General features: G+C 35.9%; 1 long non-coding RNA gene across 1 annotated transcript in view; it reads right to left on the bottom strand.

Moving 5' to 3' along the window:
* Nucleotides 1–22,999, bottom strand: part of LOC139085019 (uncharacterized) — a 45,850-nt gene that overhangs the window by 10,739 nt on the left and 12,112 nt on the right. The window contains exon 4 of the long non-coding RNA XR_011542982.1: nt 2,398–2,483. This is a non-coding gene — a long non-coding RNA (uncharacterized lncRNA). The remainder of the gene's footprint in view (nt 1–2,397; nt 2,484–22,999) is intronic.

Here is a 22,999-nt window from a genome sequence, read left to right as displayed (position 1 = left end):
CTTGAGTAGGATGGTGTGACCATCGTGACTGTCCTGTTGAATTTTTTTTTTCTTGTATCCCATATTTTCTTTGGAGTCCATAAAACAATACATAACCATGAATATTAAGGGCAAAAAGTTATATAAAGATAGCTATAGCTAGGGAGTAACAACACAAACAAAACCTGCCCTCCCAGATGGTCCTAAATAATATCCAGTAAATCATCAAATTTATTTAGGAAATATTTATTGAGCATTTAGTAAGTTTAAGTCTCTGATGTTAGGTGCAGTAAGGAATGAAATAAATAAGTTTTAAAAAAAAGACCGTAAAATCTTTGACCAATAGAAACTGAAATATGTGATGATGATCATAGTCTTTTCTATCAGTATTGCCAGCCTTTCCCCATCTCCACTCCATCCCTCATTGTAAGGAATTTTTCTTCAATTCTTTTGTCTAATGGGAATTTACTTTTTTCTCAACTGATTCCCAAGCCTTTGTGACACAGAATTGGGAGAGCAGATCTAGACACAGGCTAGAGCGATAAGATGAGAAAGATTTTTTCATGAAGAATCAATACCAGAGTTCTTTGTTGTTAATAAGCCAGTTGATGGTTGAAGCAGACGACAAAAAATTTTTTCAAACTAACATGTTAAATTCATTTTGCATAATAAACAGCTAAGATTTACAGGGAGGATTAAAAAAGCAATGAAATGGGTTTCTAAAAGAAAGTTTGGGAGGGTTGACAAGTAAGAGGTTTCAATGAAGTCAAAGAAAATCAGGAAGAAGAGAAAAAAAGCATTTTCAAAGGTTGTGAACTAGACCATCTTTAATATTCTTAAAAGTAAATATGCAAATATTGGGAATATTTTTCAATTATTTCTGGTATATATGAGACTTTTTTGAATGGGCTCCATTGAAACACAGGGCCACATGAGACCCTAATATTTATTAAAGTATGCTCATTTAATAGTAATGGTAAGATAAGTACATACATACCTATAATAAATGTCTCAATATGATGAGCAATAATTAGATGAACATGGAACACTCCATGCAGATTCTCAGGGATAAATGTCACTTTACAGGAAAAATCATGGAGAAGGATGCCCTGGAATGATTTCTTGAAATGTTTATTTCTTTGAAGAAAGAGAGATTAGACATTCTACATAGAAAAAGTGACATAAACTGAGGTACACAGGCAGGAAAACATGAGGTCATACATTTTTTTAAATAATCCAAGTGAGCTAGAGCACAGGATATAAGTGTTAAATCTGAGGTGAGACACTGGACCAGGTGGAGGAGTAGAAGTCTGAGACCCTAAGGAGGGGGAGCTGGAAGCCCCAGAAGCTGGTAAAAGTCCCTGAGGACTTGAAGGTGTGCCTGACATGCCCCAGCAGTGGCTGGCAGGCCAGCTCCACGAGATCACTCAGAGGAAAGAGTGTGGGCATCAGGACATGACTCAGACACAAGGACCCTGAGCCTCAGATGGGGTCCATGCCAAGAAGCCTTACAAAAACACGGAAGAATTCTGAAAGCAAGAGTAAAGGTTTTGAAGGTAGACTAAGGGCTTTGAGATGAAAGTAGACACAAGGACTTATACCAAGGTTCAGAATCCAGCAGCTGAAATAGCCAAATGTCAGGGAAAGTGAGAAGCAGCAGAGATGAGCACAATGAGGCACAAACAGAATCCTGCCTGCAAAGCAGCTGCTGCTGTCCTTTATCCATGCCTCCTCCTCATGCCCTGATGCACTCTTCAGTTTTTAAAGGCACCGTACTTCTCCACTGACAGTATGTGGTGCAAGTGTAAGAGAAAAGGGTCTTTCTATATAGCATTATAAGAAGCGGGCAGAAGACACCTTGACCTTTCCTCAGGTCATAATAACCACCAGATTCTCAATGTGTGTTGGATGCTTGATCATATTACCTCTATTTCTCACAATTACTCTGAAATATGAATATATTTATTTCATAAATGACCAACCCAAAGCACAGAGAGGTTAAGTGGCTTGTCGAAGGCTGTGCAGTTTTTGTATTGCAAAGCCAGAGCTGAAACCTATGTCCTTCTTCTCTGATGGCAATTCCCTTGCTCTTTCAACTACACCAAAGCTGTCCAATAGAACAATAATAAAAGCCAAACATGTAATTTTACATTTTCCAGTAGTCACATTAAAATAAAAGAAAGCAGTGAAATAACCCAATTTATCGAAAATACTGCCATTTATCATATAATCAATGTAAAAATCAATGAAACATTCTTTTTTTTGTTTAGTACCAATTCTTCAAAATCCAGTATCAGTTTGACACATATATCTCAATTCAGACTACCTACATTTCAAGTAGTCTGACCTCCATATTGCACATCACAAAACTATATACCCTATTTTGCTTTCCAAGAATTAAGCAAAGAGAAGACTCACTTTGGGGACATCGGAGTGTAGAGTGTACATGGGTGTGTATAGTTATTTCTCAGTGATTCTCCACACTGGCCTCCTGTCACAATCACCTGGAAAAGTGTTTTAAATATATTAAGAACTGGGTCCCATCTCTACAGATTTTGATTTTATTGTAGGGTGAGGTCCAGGCATCAGTATTTTTTTAACGTCTTTATAATAAATATTAAAAAGTGCACATAAATGCGCAGTTTTATGGATTCTTATAGAATGAATACACTCAGGTAACCAGCATCCAGATCAAGGATCTGAATATTTCAGCACCCCAGAAGGCCCCATCAGGTTCCCTTCTAGACACCACCCCCGCAAATGGTTACATCCCAGAGACTAGTAAATGGTGAATTACCATCTGTTCCTATAGAGCAGACCCTGGAGTTCAGCTCAGAACCGTCACCTAATACATTTATGCTCGTTGCAGGTTGCTCTTCTGCAGGATTCTATTCTCAGTTTTCTCAGGTCAACTTGTAGCCCCAGGAATAATAAACCACATGCCAACCCATCTGTCTTCTAGAGGATCTCTACCCAAGAAAACACAGGTCCTTCAAACCACCGCATCCCCTGATCCATGCAGGTCCAATCTCCATTCAGCCCTGGACCACTGGCTCCATCTCCACTCAGCCCTTCTTAGCTGTGTGATCCCAAGGATTTGGTCTTCCTCCCTCTTTCCTGAACTATCCACTGATTTTCTCACCTGAGTTCCACCTCCCTTATTATCAACAGATCAAATGAATAACAACCTTGAGAAGCCAGTAACACAGATTTCAATTTCCTGCTGAACAGGCTTTGACAAAACTCCCAGGCTTACACCCTTTTTCTTGGTGCTTAATTCCCCAACCTTCTGCTCCAGCCCTTCTCATTACCATACATATCCTCTGGTCCCGTAAATTCAATTCTCTGAAAACGGTGTTTGTTCTTCCTGTAGGTCATTTACCGTCCTCAGATTCAAGTGATTTAAAATACATTTCTAAGAAAATTCAAAATTGATGTCTCCAACAGATGTTCCCTCGTTAGTTTAATCAAGAAAAAATCATCAATTAAGACATTTCCTAATTCCAGCCAAGCTGAGCAAACATAAGAGTGGATTGAATCCTTGAGCCTTGTGCTACAATGAGTCCAGTCCTGATGAGTAAACAACTTCTCCATGTATTAAATACCCAGCAACATTTGGCTGCCATTTGTTGGAATCACAATCACTTCACAGTGTTGGTTTTTTCTCTGCTCTCAAAACAGTGCCTTGTTGTACTTCCAGCCCATACAAGAATCTTCTGAATGAGTCTGACTTTGCAAAGACAGCATTTGCAGCTGAAAAAAGGAAAACATGACCATCTGTTCTCTCCCTTCCCAGTTCAATCTGACAATATCCTAACACAGCTGTCTTCCTCCTTGACTCCATCCTACTTGGCCCACCTGCCTCGTTCCACCAGTTTCCCACTCGAGCTTCTTCACTTACGTTGTGTCTCTCCACATTCTTCTCCCCCTACTCCCATAGCACTACTTTCCTCCATTTTATCACTTCATGATTCTTATATCCCTCAAGAATACCCAATCGATTGCTTTTTATTCTCCATCCTCCCTACTGCATCTTTCTCCCTCAATCCTTCTGCCCAGCACTTTCTGTGCTCTACTCAGTCCTTCCTAATTTTATGCGCAAGAAAGAAAAAAAGGAAAGGAGCTCCATACCTAAGCTTCCAAGATCAGTCTAAAGTTTGCCAGAAGTATGAAAATAACCCCTAGGTATTGGAGAGGATAAGGTGCATGAGGGAAAGTGAAGGGGAAGAAAGGATAGATAACACTAGTGGCAAGAGTAATTTTCACCACTATTATTATAGATTTCCACTAATTCATTTGTTGACTTTGGGAGGATACCCAGTGCCACCAACTCTCACCACCACCAGAAGTCAGAACTTTTACAAGTTCCCCAAATATCAGACATACACCTTGATTTTTCATCTGTCCATTCAGTGAAACTCCAAATGACTGATAATTCTAGGAAACACTTGGAAAATATATTTAGGAGAGACTGATTTTAATAGCAGAGGCTCAGAACCCAGATATCTTACTAACTAAATGTATGATCTCACCAAATTGACTTAAACACTGTGGTTTTCAGTTTCTTATCTGTAAAAGGAAATAATAATAGCATCTCTTAGAAACGTTGAATAATAGTAGGTAAGAAGAATGTCAAAAGGTTGGGTTAGTTAATATACATAAGGCATGAGAAGAGTGCCTGGCACTTAGTGTAAATATTAGGTGTTAACATTCTTCTTGTTGTTGTGTTGTTATATGAAATCTGTATTTATAGTCTTAAATAACTCAGGGAGCATAGTCAACTGGCTTTTACTTCTTAATGAGTAGTGCCACCCAACGGCACAGAGGTTTTATTTATTCACTTATTGAACAAATATGAATAAGTTCCTTCCATGCGCCAAGTACTTTCAGGATGCTAATTATACAATGGTTTAACCATAGGGATGATCTCCAACCATGTGAAGTTCACAGACTAGCAAAATCTAGTTTAGTTGGATCCCAGCAAGTAAAATACTTAGAGTACTTCCTCCAGTCTATTGTAGGAAAGCCAAGTTTTGAGGAGAAAAATTTGAATTGGGGGAAAGAAAGAGAGAGAGGGAAACTACTTCAGGACTGTCTTAGGGTTAATTCAGATTCAACTCTAACTTTTTCTGACAACTGTTACCTTTGCAGTTTCACAATGTTAATAGATAGCAGAAGAGGACATAAGTTCTCATAATGATATAAAATACAAGCTGTCAGGGATTGGCACTGAAAAGACAGAGAGGATCATCGGACAGGCTCAGTCATTCAATGACATTGATTTTCTCTGTCATCTCTTACTGGCACCTCTGAGAGTTGTTTTCTTTTTAGTTCTCTGATTCAAGTGCAGACAAAATCCAATCCTCTTGGTCCCCCTTACTAAAAGTGACACCAGGCAAAGAGTCTGGTAACACCAGGAGGACCAAAAGCAGGAAGAATAGAGAGAGTACAGATGTTTGGCTTACTAAAGGAAAAGTTTCTCATTTTTAATCTAGTTAATTTCAGTCCCGAATCTCCATTACTCATGAGATCCTCTAAAGGGAAGATGAGATGCTATCCAGAAAATTCCCTCTTGTCATCCACAGATTCTTTCTCTTGTCCCAGGTTCTAGATGAAAAGACTCCTCTTCCACTAGTAGATGTATCACGAAAGCATCCTTTTATAAGTATCTATTTCCAGTATACAGTATTAATTATATGATTAAGATAACATACACATTATGCATACATACTAAAGAAGTATTTTCTTGTTGATATTTTAAAAAAATGGTCCTGAAGCCCTCATAATCTCAACCAGCATACACAAGGATTACGATGCTTATCAGTCAGTTTACTCAACCAGAAAAGCTGACTTTTAAAATTATTTATAACAATTTTAAAATAAGAAGCATTTTCCTCTTAATCCTAAATAAATTCTAAATAATAGATATTCTGGTCAAATATTTACTACAATTGTCTTTGAATAAATATTTCTGTGTTAAATAAGGCCCATTTCTCAATCAGATAGGAAAACCAAGTCATTTAACAATAATTAAATCAGCCTTTCATATAACTCAAGTGAAAAATAAAAATATAGCTTTATATTTTTCTCTGTTTCTATATTTCTATTTTCTAATCTGTATTTCTGGAAATATTGATAAGTAATAAGTAATAGATATCTGCCTCCTAGTGGCCATACGCAGTTCTAAAAGAAAAAATATTCTGTCTCTTAAAATACAACAAAGAGATTTTGTTTTAGAAATTTCTTTAGTAAGCTGCTCACTCTGAAAAGCAATGGTAGATTGGCTTGGTCCCAAGAAGGGAAAAAGTCAGCAGTGACAGCCAACAAGAGTGACTTCCAAGGACACTGTGGGACACAACAGTTCCCTTTTACACTCAGTTGACTTGTATAAAGCCATAAATATATGCACATAAACACCAAAGAGTCCTCAGGAAAACTAGCTTTAATAAAAGTAAAATGTTTGCCTAGTAATTCTAATGTATTTATTACAAATCTCTTCCCTTAAGCCCCAAAGTCCTAAGGTTACGGTACAATTTGACTTTATTACCTTTAGCCAAACAGAATATTCCTCATACACATTCTCCTGATGGAAGGCCTGTGCCAATCAGATGTAACCAGAGAAAGGTATGCTTCTCCATTTGGTTAAGTGCCTTTACTTGGTTGGTAATAGAATAAAACCTTTTGGGAAGTAGCAAATGTGCCTTGACAGGAACATAGCACGGCTTACTAAAACGAAACGTTAGAAACGCAGAAGGCTTTGTCAAAATAATAACAGCATTATAAATACTTACTTAATAATAACTTCAACAAAATAATATTTTACTTTGGCAAAATAATCAAATAAAACTTTGATTATTAAAATCTACGTCAATATTTGAAGCGTTGCCTCAGTAGAAATAAGAGTAAAATATGTTGTATGCCGTATCACTCATAAATATTTAACTTAAATACTTCTAAGCTGTATGATACAGAATAATTTTTGAATAGGAGAAACATGTTTCAATAAACAATCTTAGCAGCTAAAATTAATCTGTAAAAGTCTGTAATTTTGAAATTGTTAGATGAATTCACTCAGGACTAATTAAGCACTTAAATCCCTTTTGATTGCATGATGAGGGTTTGGGTGGGAAGGTGATACAAAAAATATTTATAATTTATACCATATATCTCACAATGTTCCTTTGACTAGTGCTGGTCTGCAGAAGGGAAAGAGGTAAATGAACTTAATTTTAACATAAATAATAAACATAAAAAACGAGTTAACTGAACTCAAATCACTGTACATACTTGTATGTAAAATATTTTGTTAAATGCTATCAGAAATTTTTTCTTTTTTTAAATAGTGTTTTGAGAATATTAAAAGGTTATATTATCACAGAAGAATGCCCTCAAACAATGAATTCATGAGAAGAAATAATATATTTGACTACCAAAGACATTCATTTACTTATGATGGATCTCTAATATGAATTTTAATTTTTAAAAAATATTAATAGACATTTTTAAACATATACCAAGTAAAAAGTAGGATAATGAACTCCCATCTAGTCATTATCCAACTACAACATTATCAGTTCTTGGGGAATCTTGTCTCATCTATAGTCATACACTCCCAACCCTACTCAATTTTGAGGAAGGCCCAGAGATCATATCATTTTAACTTTAAATACTTCAGTTTGTATCTCTAAGAGGTAAAGACTGTTTTGTACATTATCACAGTAGAATTATCACAACTGAAGAAAAAGAATAATGCCCTATTATCAAATATTTAGTCACTGTTCCAGTTTATGATTGTTTCACAAATGACTCTACAGTTAGTTGGTTTGAATCTGGATTCATAATTACATTTGGGATGCCACCATGATCACATATTAAATATTCATATGCAGTCAGGTCTATTTCTGGACTTTGTTTTCTGCTCTATTTTTAGATTTATACAAGCAAGGACACTATACATTTTTTTTCTTGGTGAGAAAGGTTGGTCTGAGCTAACATCTGCACCAATCTTCCCCTATTTTGTATGTGGGATGCCTCCACAGCATGGCTGACGAGTGGAGTAGGTCAGCACCTGGGATCCAAACCCACGAACCCCAAGCCACAGAAGCAGAGCATGCAGAACTTTAAGCACTTGGCCACAGGGCTGGCTGCTATATCTTTTTAATTCTAGTGATCTTATAATACGCTTAAGTATTTGCTAAGGCCAGTAGTCTACCACCCACACAATTGCACCCATTCCCCAGGCTTCTCCTGATTATTTATTGCTGATTTGTTCTTCCAAGTGAACTTTATAATCAATTTTTAAGCTCCTGAAAAAAATTCCAGTGGTATTTCTATTGGAATTATGTTAAATTTATAAGTTAACTTCAAAGGGGTTGACATCATTTTAATACTCAGTTTTTCTCTTCAAGAACATAATGTGTTTTTCATTTATTTAATTCTACTTTTGCATCTTACAGGAGTATTTTATAATATTTGTCTGGTAGCTTTGGGCTTTTTTTGGTCAAATTTTTGCCAAATTATGGGATTATTTTTTTGGTTTGGTTTGTTTTTGTTTTTGTTACAATAAATGGGGTCTTCCATTACATTTTCTAATTGGTTTTGTTTATATGTATGAAGGCTATTGATTGCTATATATTAAATTAATTGTTTGTTGTACTTTTTTCATTAATATTTTTGGGTTTTCACAATATATGATTGTATAATCTGCAAATAAAGATAATTTTAACTCTTCCTTTCAAAATTGTTATGCTTCTAAATGCTTCTTTTTCTCTGTTTTATTGGCTATGATTTACAACTTAATATGGAACTTAATGAATTAGTAAGTTAATACGAAACTTAATGTGAAATAATAAGGAAGATAATAGGCATCCTTGTCCAGATCCTTATTTTACTAGAAAGTCTCTACTACTTTCCCAGTAAGTAAGATACTGGTTTTTATTTTATATATATACATATATATAATTGAAGCATCCATCAATTCCTGTTTATTTCAGTGTTTTTAACATGAATTGTCATTTCATGCCTTTTCCTATCTGAGAAGATGATGGTATTATTTTTCCCCTTTGCTGTTTTGAAGTGGATTTCAATTTGCGTTCTCTAATATCGAATCTCCCTCACTTCCCGGTAATAAATCCTGCTTGGTCATGGTTTATTATTTTTTAATGTGATGATAGGCTCTGTTTCCTACTTTTTTTCTTTAGAATTTTTTGGATGGATATTTGTAAGTGAGATTGGTCTGTTGTAAAAATCTTAATTTTCTGCCAAGTCTGACAAGGATTTTATTGAATTTTAGAAAATCCACATTTACCCATAAGTTAGCCTATACAAGTTATCTGAGAGACACGTTGGGCCTCCTTCAGTCAGACCTGGAGCACATCTCAATGAAGAAGCAAAAAAACTCCCACCCACCCCCGATTTTGAAAAAGATTCCAATGTCTAGACTTTACTTCCAGGGGTCCTGGTTGTGAAAAACTAAAAATTCCACTTCAAGCTCTAAAGAATACTGACATTTCACATTTGAAAAAACATAAATAAGAATGAATTATGATGTAACGTTTGATAAAGGCATCTTTGAAAATATGGCTCACAGGAGACACAGTTCACGGCATCTCTGTGACCTAAAAGCTTTGACTGTGTGTAAAATTAAATATTCAGTATGCAACATACTTGAACCATGTTACTCAATTTTCCATTAAAAAAAAATGCTTTCTCTGAGTTAGGATTGTCTTTAAACTCTCAGTATTGAGAGAACAGTATAAGAAATCATCTACAATAAAAATATGTATTTCTATCTAAACTCATATTTGAAAACTTTGGGCAACTTCCCTCACACATATACATAGGCCTATAGAATGAATTCCTCCTAAAGTTAATGTGGGGTCAGAAAGAATGCATCTTCTCAAGACATTATGCATAGTATCTGCTTCCTGGAAAATCTAGCCTGAGACATAAGTGAGACATATAAGAATTGAATAAAACAAAACAATAGCAACAGCAACAAACCAGTGAGTCATGTACAACCAAATAGAATTGTAGAATTCAGGGGACCACTCTGACCACCAGCATCCCTCTGACTCCAACGTTCAAACAATTTCTTTTCCTCATAGGATTCTAGAGTACACAGTTCTACTTAGTGACTACCATTGACCCTAGCCCTAACCTGACTGGATGCAAATTGTTTGGCACCTCCTGGGAACTCAATACATTTTTATTCTCATCTTAACTGCCAATTATACCTCCATTTTCCACTTGGTTTTTCATTGGGCGGCACTTGTACCCATGGCAACCAACACAAATAGAACCCAGAAACACTTGAAAGGCAAAACCACATGCATGGTCAACGACTTCGAAAGGTTCAAATTTGTAAAGTACTAGTATAATGTATGAAAAATTGCAATCTAAGATTCATAAATTCTCTACATTCTGGAATTTTAATACCTGGAATAGCCTCTCTTGACTTCTTATCTACCACTTCTGCCAAGTTTAAGAAATGTAACTGCTAACCATAATTTCTATTCTCTTCACCTACCATACTGCACTTACGTCACCTTAAAAGCAACAGAACCAGTAAATCTCACATTTCTGAATATTATTATATGCCTTCCGCTAACGTGAAAATGGACACTGCAGTACTATTGAAATAGTTTCTTCTTTTCAAGTGCCAGGGTAAACTCCGGCTGATTCCAATAAAATGATCTGAATTTTCAAGCATTGCACATGTCAGCATTCCAGCGAAGAAAAAGGACAGAAGGGAGTTGTTTCCATTCACCCAAAACATCCACAGGCTTGAGCTGACTTGCCTTGTGTGCTTAACGAAACCACAAGTGGTGCTTCACTGCTGAGAACCAAAATGCTTCCTGCTATTCTTAACAGAATTTAAATTTGTCTTCTGGCTGTCCCACAGTTGTCTTTGTCTGTTAAGCAAGACGCCAAATGGCCCCTTTATGTCCCAGTCTGCCTATTAGGATAGGATATTTTCTTTTGGAATAGGAAGCAGATTAATTTAAAGGTTAAAGGAATTATTCTTGCTTAAGTTTGGTTAAGAATGACCACATTTATTTCATAAAAAATAACAAAAGAACATGTGATTGAGAATAATCTAGGGTTTAGTAATGAAGCTTCTGTTACAAATCCACAGAGCATATTCCCCCTAGGAAATAAACTCAAATCTATAGTTGCCTCAAAAGATTTACTATCCTGAGGATATGGGATAAAATGATATTAAAGGTCTGAGGCAATTATTTTGATTTCCATTGTGGTTGAATGTACCCTGTCGCATTGTTCTGAAATTGTCACAGATTAACTATTTCGCAATTTTCATGGGCTATAAAATTTGACTATAAAAAGAGATGGCCACTGAGTATTGCTCGACAAATTATGGGGTATATTCTCCTTCTTAGCCCCTAAAGATACGCAGATAAAATTAGGCTAAAATGAAATATCAAGGACAACTTGGAGAAAATAAGTGTGCTACAAATAGATAAATTTTAAAAATCAGGAAGCAGGGAAGAGGTGAATATATGTTAAAAGCTCTGTATCTCGTCCTCACAGCAGCCTTGAGGGTTGAATCTAGGAGGAAACTAAGATGCATAGAAATTAGTTCTTTTTTCCCAAAGCTATCAACTACGAATGACCCATTGCACGTTCAAATCTGGTTCATTTTGTTGGAAATACTCTTGTACCTACACCACAGAAAGGAATTAAACGGCTACCTCTACCCTTATACGGCATAACAACAGTTGCGTAAGCACCAAGTTTATATTTAGCAGCAACTGTTACCACCGTCTCTTTAACTCAGTTCCCCCACTGTCTCCACAACAGACTCGGGCCCTATAACAAGGGATCCAGGGAGGACACTTCACAGGCCATTACAGAGCAAGAAGTTTGGCAAAAGGAAACCAACCTGATATCTAGTTTATGATCTATTTCTTATTCATGAAGAATTCCTATTTTTTAGTAGATATAGCTTGCTTTGACACTCTAAAGTATATTAGGAAAAAGACACCCCCACCAGAAGCTCCTCTCTTCCTTCCACTTCCCACTGTTAGCACATGTTTATTGTGTCGTGCTTTTCTGTATACATCCATCTTCCAAATTATAAGTTCCTTTGAGGGCAGCAATTGTAATATCTAATTTTGTACTCTTTATGCTGGAAAAACATCTCAACATACTTCTTGGCATATGTATGTGACATTTTTTTTTTTTTTTAAAGATTGGCACCTGAGCTAACAACTGTTGCCAATCTTCTTTTCCTTTTTTTCTGCATTTTGTCCCCAAATCCCCCAAGTACACAGTTGTATATTTCAGTTGTGGGTCCTTCTAGTTGTGGTATGTGGGATGCCGTCTCAGTGTGGCCTAATGAGTGGTGCCATGTCTGTGCCCAGGATCCGAACTGGCGAAGCCTTGGGCAGCTGAAGCAGAGCATGAGAACTTAACTACTTGGCCACAAGGCCAGTCCCCTGAGACATTTTTTAATATTTACTGATCTAATTTTATTCAGTAATCTTCTTTTAAAAAGCTAACAGGCAGGGGACAGCCCAGTGGCATAGTGGTTAAGTTGGAGCACTCTGCTTCAGTGGTCCAGGGTTCGCCAGTTCAGATCCCGGGTGCAGACATACGCACCACTCATCAAGCCATGCTGTGGTGGCATCCCATATAGAAGAACTAGAATGACTTGCAACTAGAATACACAACTATGTACTGGGGCTTTGGGGAGAAGAAAAAAAAATAAAAAGCTAACAGGGTTCAGTTGTTTCGATTCTCATTGCTTCAAAAGTTTTGACATTCAGCTTTATACATATTTTTTTGACTATAACATATGGACTGAAGTAAGGAAATTTTTTACTAATTTTGATGTGCTCTCTTGTCTCTGGGTAACAGCAAGGATGGCCATTTTTTCTACGTGCAAACAAGAATACTCTTCTCAATCTAAACATATTCCCTGCTGGTGGTGGTGTGTGGAACGGAGAGGTATGATCAACACTGAAAGACAGCGTATTCTAGTAACGCACTGATTTCAGTCTACAAAGTTCAAGAGAAGACACGATTGGAAGACACGGTGCTTAGTATACATCATAAAATTAAAAACAGTAAATTTAACTTGAACAGAAAATGAATATGCTTCACATTTTCCTGCATATTCTGATTAAGCCTTGAATTTTTAGCATGATCAACAAAGCAGAGTAACACTTTGAGAGAGATATTGGAAGCCAATATTCATTCACAAGAGGCATGATGGATGATGCAGCCACACGAGTAACAAATGACGTAAGAGACTTTTAAAATTGTATTTGAAAGCATAGTGGCAAGAAGATCAATTTTTTTTCCAATACAAACAGTTTCCAAAGAGCCAAGGCATTATAATAACAACTACCTTTTTATTGTGATGGGAGGTATGGCATTTACCAAGAACGATACATTTGACAATAAGGAACCATGATGAGATGGTTCTGTAACAAGAACAGGAAGAGACAGGGTCCGGGTACTGCGAAGAATGCACTGACTGTGCATTAAACAAATAATAAGGGCCTCTTCACTATCTATTATTCTAAACCTAGATCAATAAATCTCTGTTCATCACATTGGTCCATAAAATTTGTTACACATTTTTAAAATCATACTGTTAATATAGACCTCATTTTTGACCAAGATGGAACAACAGGGCCAGGTTTAACTTCACATTTTGTACATAATGACAAAAAAAAAATGGTAGCTATTTTTATCCAAAGATATTATGGATAAAGCAAAACATAAAAAAGTAAGCAATTGAGGGGCCAGCCCCATGGCGTAATGGTTAAGTTCACACACTTCACTTCCCCGGCCTGGGGTTCACAGGCTCAGATCCTGGGTGCGAACACGGAACTGCTCATCAAGCGATGCTGAGGCGGCATCCCACATAGCACAACCAGAATGACCTACAACTACAATATACAGCTATGTACTGGGGGGCTTTAGGGAGAAGAAGAAAGAGGGAAAAAAAGAAGATTGGCAACAGATTAGCTCAGGTGCCAATCTTTAAGAAAAAAAAAAACATAATCAAAACCCTTCACAGATTTGAAATTTCATTTTCAAAATAATTTACCACAAGGAAAAAAAAGAACAAGTTGAAGTTGATTGTAGCCTCTAGCCCTGAAGAATGCTAATAATCAGCGACAGAAAGTGGGGAAGCTCCAAGGGAAGAAAGACTTTGAGGGACTTCGATGCATTTAATTTTAAGTATATTTCGTTTAGGAACATGACAGGATATTTAAGAGAAAATATCCTGCAGGTCACCAGAAATGAGAGTATCTAAAGCTCTGTTAACTCAACAACTATGCTGATATTATGATTACTCTTCACATAACCCTGGGAACTGGGCATAGTTCAAAAATTACACTTCTTAAATACCTTCTGTACCAACAGTGGATTTCTATACTAAAAATAAAATACAGAAATACACTTCTAAGATCCATCTATATTCTTGTCAACGCCAGGCTCCAATTTTCTTGCTCTCAAGAAAATAATAGTGAATAGAATAATGCTCTAACTATAGCATTTAGATAACTTTCCCACCTTCCTTTCTTTAGTAGAACTATTGGCAGAGGTTACTTACTATTTCTACCACCCTTTCGTAACATCTACAGTCCTCCACTCTTCCTTCAAACATTTTTTTTTAACCAAATCTCCATTTCACAGAAAGCTCTCAGATTTTGAAACAACAGAGTATTTTTAAGGACCTTGGAAACTCTAAATCATAGCAAAACGCAAGTTGTCAACTTGATATGTATCTTTCACAGTTCTTTCCAGGTAAAGGCTAAACAATACCAATTTAAAATGAAGATAAAAAAATCAAAGAACTCTAAGGAATGAAGCAAACTTTTTTGCTTAAGAAAAAGACAACTAAGCTTATGCTAATATGGATAGAAATATGTTCAGGAAAAAACCTTAATATTATTATCCTTTGAGCACTTGGTAAGTACAAAATACTTGACGTTTATTATATCTGCTTCTCACTAGAGATACGCATTTCCATTTCACAGATGAGAACACAAACACAGAAGGATATAGTACCTTTATTTGCCTTAAATCATATTAGTAAGTAGCCAAAACAGGATTCAAAAATCAAAGTTTTCTCTTAACTGCCAAAAGTAAATGCCTACCAGAAACTATAAAGTGACAGATAAATATAAGCATTGCATCTTAGAAGAATAGTAATAATAATTATAAGTATACACATTTCAATCTATAATTTTTCCTTCATTTTCAAAATCTAAAAATTTATTTTAGCTGTGTTTTATATCTTGATCTGAAACATGCAAAATGTAAGATGTGTGAAATTCAAATTTTGTATGTGTATAAAATGGAGCTGAAAATTATTGTTCATAAAAAACAGCATAAAACAACCACCAGATCTAGTAAATAATGACACTATCAACTCTGATTATATTACTAAAATATAAATAGATAATTCCTAAATATATTATTAATAGGAAAAGTAAAACAAAATAAATATTTTCTAACAATTTTAAGTTTAGAGTAAGATACCATGTCCATGAGCAACTGTTAAATATGTGTTAGTTTCCAAAAGGAAATTTTAAATTACTTTTTGAGAAACTCTCTGAGTTATCTATTTCTACAGTGATTTACTGACGCCTTAGCATAAGATGTAGATTTAACGTAGTCAAATAGCCCTGAAAACCGTAACCATTTTACACATATAATTTACATGCATATTTACACATATATGTAAATACATTTATATTTTCTTTTTCTGTGGTTCCTATGCCAGTGCTGTTTCTCCTAGCTAATTCCTAATGAAAAACCACTAGGGGGTGAGCAAGCATCGTTTCCTTTTCTCCTCTTGCTCTGGCTACTAATATTATTTAGATAATATTAACATTGTATAAGTGTTTTACTATAAATTAATTCATTGGTTTTCCTGAAGATTTCCCAAGCTACTAGAAATGTTTGAACAAAATCGAATCCCATATAAATTAGTCGTAAGAAATTGAAGTACTTCTAAATTCCCCATTTTGTTTAGTGTTAAAGCATTTGATTAAGCAGTTGCAGTCCTCTTGAAATCTGAATAAAGGTCAAATGTGAACTATGAATTGTTTACTCCACCAGAAGTGAATTTTTTATTCCCTCTGAGATTACATATCATGTAAGTTAACTACAAATTTGAAAATAAAATATGTAATCTGAAAACAATGAGTTTTAGAAGGATTTCCTAGCATTTGAAAAATTATGTGCTAACATAAAGATGATAAACTATAATAAATGGTAAGTCGATTTTGAGAAAAGTAGCCAACTGGTTGGCATATAGTTAAATTTCTGTCTTATTCTTTTCTTCTTTATTTTGAGAAAATTTAGTAAAATACATATTAATAATTACAAACAGAAATTATGTCTTTATTTAAAAAATAATTTCAATAGTTTTAACTCTGAAAGGTTGGAAGCTTAATAAGAAATTTAGGGAAAAAATTAAATTATTTATTGACATTTCTGAAACAATGACCAACTATACAATAAAGAAGTCTTTTATTTACAAAAAAATGGAATGAATGTTTATTATTTAAATCAATGACAACAGAAAGAAAAGTGGTTAAAAAAAGTACTCACCTATCAATTCTCCCAGCCTTTGCACCATAAGGCAGCCTATTATAAATAGGCAAGTCAATGACATCCTCTTATTTTCCAGACAATGTGCTGCTAGAGTCAAACGTCTGAAATTCGAAATTGGGCTCTGTCATTTGCTAATTGTGTGACCTTGAGAAAACTAGATAACCTCTCTAAGCCACAGCTAGGAGAATAAAGAGTTCCTGTCTTACAGGACTGCTCAGTGGATTAGCTGAGATAATGTGTATGATGCATTAAGCAGCACGCCTGGCACAGAGCTCCTGCTCACTAAGTGTGGAATTACTACATGAGAAGCTCTGCATCTTGATGAGTGGGTTGGACAAAATGCACCATCTTGACAATACTCCTACCATTGTCTCATAGACAGACTAGCCACTGTTATATACCATTCCCTCCTCTCTCAGCTTTCATATTCTCCCTCACAGATTCCTCAAAACATGCCATTCCAAGGATTTGGGACATCTAATTTGATTCAACAAATATTTTTGGAATCATAAAATATAATTGTAACAATTATAAATCCATGTTTAAGGCCTGACACTATGCTGGATTCAGTGAGGGACTGAAATAGAATATAAAAACAAGGTCCCTATCCTGAAAGATGAGAGGACAGTGAGCTAGAGAAGTTGATGGGAGGGCAAGGGAGGTGAAGATAGGAGAGGGAAGAGAGGAAATTAAATTTCTGTTGTTTTAAACCACTCACTTTATGGTAATTTTGTACAGCAGTACTAGGAAATTAATTCAGAGGGACTTCCTTTCAAATCTTCACAGTTACCAAGAGAGAATACATAAATGGTTATAGCTAGGAAACTGAAAGATTTATGTAAGAAATGTGTGTCCTTAGTAACGCGAAATTTTGCAGTCGGACAAAGATGGCCTAATTGAAGTATCAGTGACAGTTGAGCTTTCCAAAGTTCTCCTAGATTTTCTTTGGTTTTATTTTTATGCCCATTGTCGGGGCTATAGAACAGGCGAAACTGTGATAATTTCACAATTTAAGGGACTGATTTTTTTCACCTGGTTTTTCTCACAGTTCCATCACATTTCTAACACATACATTTGTCCTGGCTCCCTCCTCCCACAAATGTAGAGGTGGTGGGACATGTGTTTCCTGATGACCTTTTTTTTTTCTTTTGCTGAGGGAGCTCCGCCCTGAGCTAACATTTGTTGACAATCTTCCTCTTTTTTCTTTCCTATGTGGGCTGCCACCACAGCATGGCTGCAAACAGCCAAGTGGTCTATGTCCACACTGGGGATCTGAACCCAGGCTGCCAAGCAAAGCCTGGCAAACTTAACCACTAGGCCACCAGGACTGGCCCCTGATGAACTTTTGATGCTACACTTATCACTTCTGTGTATTGAAAATACAGAGTGCTATTTTGAGTTCTCACTTAATTTCAAGAAAAAATAGAATCTGAAGTTTATATGAGTCTAATAATGTGCCAGGCATTCTGTTAGGTATGTTCGTGTATTATTTGGATTCTAACATGGATCTGTCCTTGTCCAGAGACTCAGTGTTTAAGCAAATTGCTTTTTAAAGTAGATAATCTGTCTTATCTTAACAGTTTGGCTCAGAATCAAGGTGTTACTAATAATACTTGAGATTAGCTTTATGCTGCGTGATGTAGCAATAAATCAGGCAATGGATAGGTAGGACTTTCACGAGATGTTTTTGATTGGAGCAAAACCCACCCAGAGCTATTCCCTCAATAAACAGCTACAGAATACTACTAGAATCACAAATTGCTGGTGCTTTCAGATGGAATGGGTTCTAGAGTTAGTATAAAATTCCTGTTTTCTGAAAGAAGAAACCAAAGGCAGAGATGTTCACCAATTTGCTCAAGGATTACCCAGCTACTTGGTGAAAGAACTTGAACCAGAAGTACCGGAATTCAAAAGGAACAAGATCATTCACGTGGAATCTCTCAGCACAGATTTTTAAAAAGTCAAGTCCAAACTACTATGGAAGGAATTTTGCATTTATAAAGAAATTTTTATAAAATATTTGAATTACAGTGGAAAAGCATATGTACCAAGAGACTCCAAATATGACCACGAGAGAAAAATTTTATCAAGTAGAACTTATTCACACGGTTTTGTTTTATCTTCAGATCTACTACAACCATTTAAAGAATGCTTTTTTTTTTTTTTTGAGAAAGATTAGCCCTGAGCTAACTACTGCCAATCCCCCTCTTTTTGCTGAGGAAGACTGGGCTTGAGCTAATGACCACGCCCATCTTCCTCTACTTTATACGTGGGACACCCACCACAGTATGGTGTGCCAAGCAGTGCCATATCCGCACCTGGGATCCGAACTGGCGAACCCTGGGCTGCCAAAGCAAAACATGCATGCTTAACTGCTGTGCCACCTGGCCAGCCCCTAAAAAATGCATTCCTAATTCCAACATTTTGTCAAATGGTCTACCAACTAGGTCTGCTATGTTGCTTAAAGAAACAAGTTTATCTTTGACCTGATCTCTTCCTGCTTCTTAGTTATTGCTATCCTAATCAATGAAGTAAATAAATAAAACATGAACTGGCATTTGTTTTTTTGTTCATAATTTTTAAGAATTTATATGCAGTCAAACTGGCTTTTTGTTTGTTTTGGTGTACAGTTCTTTGGGTTTTAACACATGTATAGATTTATGTAACCACCCTAACAATCAGGATATAGAACATTTCCATCACCACAAAATACCCCCTTGTGCCATCCTTTATAATCATACACTCTCCCCCACCACCCTTACCCACCGGCAACCACTAATCCATTCTCCGTCCCTGTAGGCTTGCCTTTCTATGTCATATAAATGAAACAATATAGAATGTAACCTTTGGAGACTAGCGTCTTTCATTCAGCATAACACCTTTGAGATTCATTTATGCTTTCGAGTGTATCAATAGTTCTTTTATATTGCTGAATAGTATTCCATTGCATGGATGTGCCACAGTTTATCTATTCAACCATTAAAGGACTTTTGAGCTGTTCCCAGTTTTTGGAAATTACGATAAAATTGCTATAAAATTCACATGTGAGGTTTTGCGAGAACATAAGTTTTCATTTATCTAGGATAAATACTTAGGAATGGAATTGCTAGGTCAAATGGTTAAGTCTATATTTAACATTATGAGAGACTGCCAAACTTCCAGAGTGGCCTTGGCAACTTGCATTCACGTCAACAAAACATGAGACTTCCACTTGCTTTGCATCCTTGCCAGCCCTTGACGTTGTCTGTTTGTGTGTTCATTTTTGTCTTAGTCATCCTAAGTGTATAATGGTGTTAGTGGTATCCCATTGTGGTTTTATTTTGCATTTGCTCCATGGGCTATTCAATAATGTGTTAACTTCCTACTATGGGAGTAAGGGTTCCATATATCTTTTTTTAGCTCATTTCTAATTTAATCTCATTATGGTCCGAGATACACTTTCGATGTATCTCTGATTTCAATTCTTTTAAATTTCTGAACATTATCATCGATCTGGGTGAACGTTCCATGTGCCTTGAAAAGAATTTATATTTCTGCTGTTGTGGGGTGTTTATAAATGTCAATTAATTACAGTTGATTGATTCAATTAATTGTTCAATTTGACATTTTTGATGATTTTTTTTCTACTTATTCTATTAACTACCAAGAGAATGTTGAAATTTCCAACTCTAATTTTCAATTTCTCTATTTCTCCTTTCAGTTCTATCAGTGATTGCTTTGTGGATTTTGAATCTCTGTTATATAATCTAATTGTTATGTCTTCTTAGTGTATGGATGCTTTTAATAATATGTAATGTCACTCTTAATTGCTTGTAATTGTCTTTGCTGTAGGTCTACTTTGGCTGTTATTAATATGGTGCTCAAGCTGTCTTGTGATTAGTATTTGCATGGTTTATCTTTTCCCCTCTTTTTACTTTTAAACTACCAATCAACGTATTTAAAGTGGATTTCTTATAAATAGCATATAGTTGGTTTTCTTCTTTTTATTAATGTCTGCCTTCTAAGTGTGTGTTGAAACCATTTACATTTAATGTAATTATGATATGTTTGGATTTATGTCTATCATTTTATTATTTGTTTTATGTTTCTCTCCTCTGTTGCTTGTTCCCCTGTTTTTCTTTTCCTGCTTTCTTTTGGATTATTTGAATATGTTTTTAGTATCCATTTTAATTTACTGGGTTTAGCTATAACTATTTGCAGTTTTTTAGTTGTTGATCTAGGGATGATAATGTACATACCTAGCTTTTTACATTATACTTAAAATTAATATTTTACCATTTTCAAGAGGAATGTGGAAATCTCACCACTATGGAGATAACTTTACCTTCCCCCTTTATGTCGTGATTGTCATATGTATTACATCTACAAACATTAAAAATCCTGTCTTAAGTTTTGTTCTTAATCATCATATACATTTTAAAGAAATTAAGAGGAGAAAATTACCGTATTATATTTACCAAGATATTTACTATATCTGTTGCTTTTCTGACTTTCCAATTTCCTTCCAATATCTTTTCTGTCCACCTGAAAAATGTCCTTTAGCATCTCTTTTGGAGCAGGTCTTTAAGCGACAAATTCTCTTGGTTTTCCTTCATCTGTAAATATTTGTATTTTTCCTTTGTTCCTGAATAAGAGTATTTTTGCTAAATGTGGAATTTTAGGTTGACAGGTCATTTCTTTCAGCACTTTAAAATTGGTTTTCTACTGCCTTATGACTTCCACGGTTTCTGATGAGAAATCCATAGTCATTCAAATCATTATTCCCATATACATAGCTCATCTTTTTCTCTGACTGCTTCCAAGATTCTTTTTTTGTCTGGTTTTCAGCAGTTTGATTGTGATTTATTTTGTTTTTCTATTCTAAAATGTCCATTTGATTCTTTTCCACAGCTTCTATAGCTTCTATTTCCCTACTGAGACTTTCCATTTTTCTTTTCAAGGGTCCTTTTCCTTTTCTCTTGGAGCCTGGCTATAGCAGCTGCTTTAAAGTCTTCGATTATTTTCAACATCTGGGTCATGTCAAAGCTGGTATCTGTTGAGTAACTTTTCTCTTGCAATTTCTTGCTATTTCCTCGTGTTTTTTATGTTGAATAATCTTGGGTTTTGGCTTTAGTCCCCTCCTCTACCACACGCTTCCTGTGACTGAGTCGGTGTCCAGAGCCAAGTGGCAAGAGGAAAGAGAGAAAAAACAAAAGCAATGGGGATTCTCGCCACACTCTTCCAAACACAGTCCCTCCAGTCAGAGAGGAGGATTCCCCTCCTTCAGAGATTACGTGCTTTCCTGGCCTCTGCTGTTGTCCCACCACCAGAGGACTACATGTAGCTTCAGGACTTGAGCTCGCCTGAGGGCAGGTCTAGGAGAGAAAAAATCCAGTGGATTCCCCTACTCTGTCTATTAGGTGAACGCTTCCCTTCTCACTCCTCAAACCAGAAAGATAACGCTTCTCTTGAAGCTCTTTTTCATCCATGCTGGAGTGCAGTTCTGAGATTTGGGCTGCCTTTGAGTTCAGACCACGACAGGAAACTCACTGCCAAACAGCTCATACTCCAAGTAGTGCCTGTCTTCCCCGGTCTCCCTGCTACCACATATTTCTCAGTCTTCAGATAGCTGTTCCATATCTTTGGTCCAGGGATTTCAGCTAACTCAGTGGGAAATTCAGGGTGGAATGTCCTTACTCCATCTTAACCAGGACTGGAGGCTCTTCACAATGTTTTAAATCAGAATAAAACTACTTATTAAGAAACACGTTATATATTATATATTAAATTTTATAAATAAATACGACACTTTTGCTATTTTAAAATATTCTATAGAGGCTAACAACTTATCAGTTATAAAACATTAGTAAGATTATGAATTGTGTTGGCTAATAATTGAAGTATCTATAAATAAATCTGTGAGATAATACAGAACAAAATGTGGCTTAACACAAGCTCATAACTCCAGCTAACATTCGTGATGCTTTACTACGTACTAAGTGCTTCCCCTGAACTTCCACGTTTACTCTTCACAGTGACCTTGTGAATTAGCTACTATTATCCATGTCTTACAAGGGTGGAATGGGTGCCTCAGAGGAGCTCAACCCATTTTTCAAGGAAACAAAGGGTACAAATTGGCTTGCTGTGCAGGGGTAGATTGGTAAACTTTTTCTTAAAGAGCCAGATAATAAATATTTTAGGCTTTGTAGACCATGCAGTCTCTGTTGTAAATACTCTACCATTGTAGCAGAAAAGTAGCCATTTGTAAATAAATGTGGATGGTTGTGTTCCAATAAAATTTTATTTACAAAAACAGGCAGCTGGTCCCTGGACTGTAGTTTGCCAACCCTTGCTCTAGACACCAAAGGTCTCACTACTCGGGTTTACCTCTTTTCCACACAAATCACTTATTTCCCATGCAGACCTGTAACTTGATCAT

This window comes from Equus przewalskii, chromosome 8, assembly GCF_037783145.1.
Source record: "Equus przewalskii isolate Varuska chromosome 8, EquPr2, whole genome shotgun sequence".
Lineage (NCBI taxonomy): Eukaryota > Metazoa > Chordata > Mammalia > Perissodactyla > Equidae > Equus > Equus przewalskii.
Note: the sequence above shows the minus strand (reverse complement) of the source record. Positions and strands in the feature narration are given on the sequence as shown.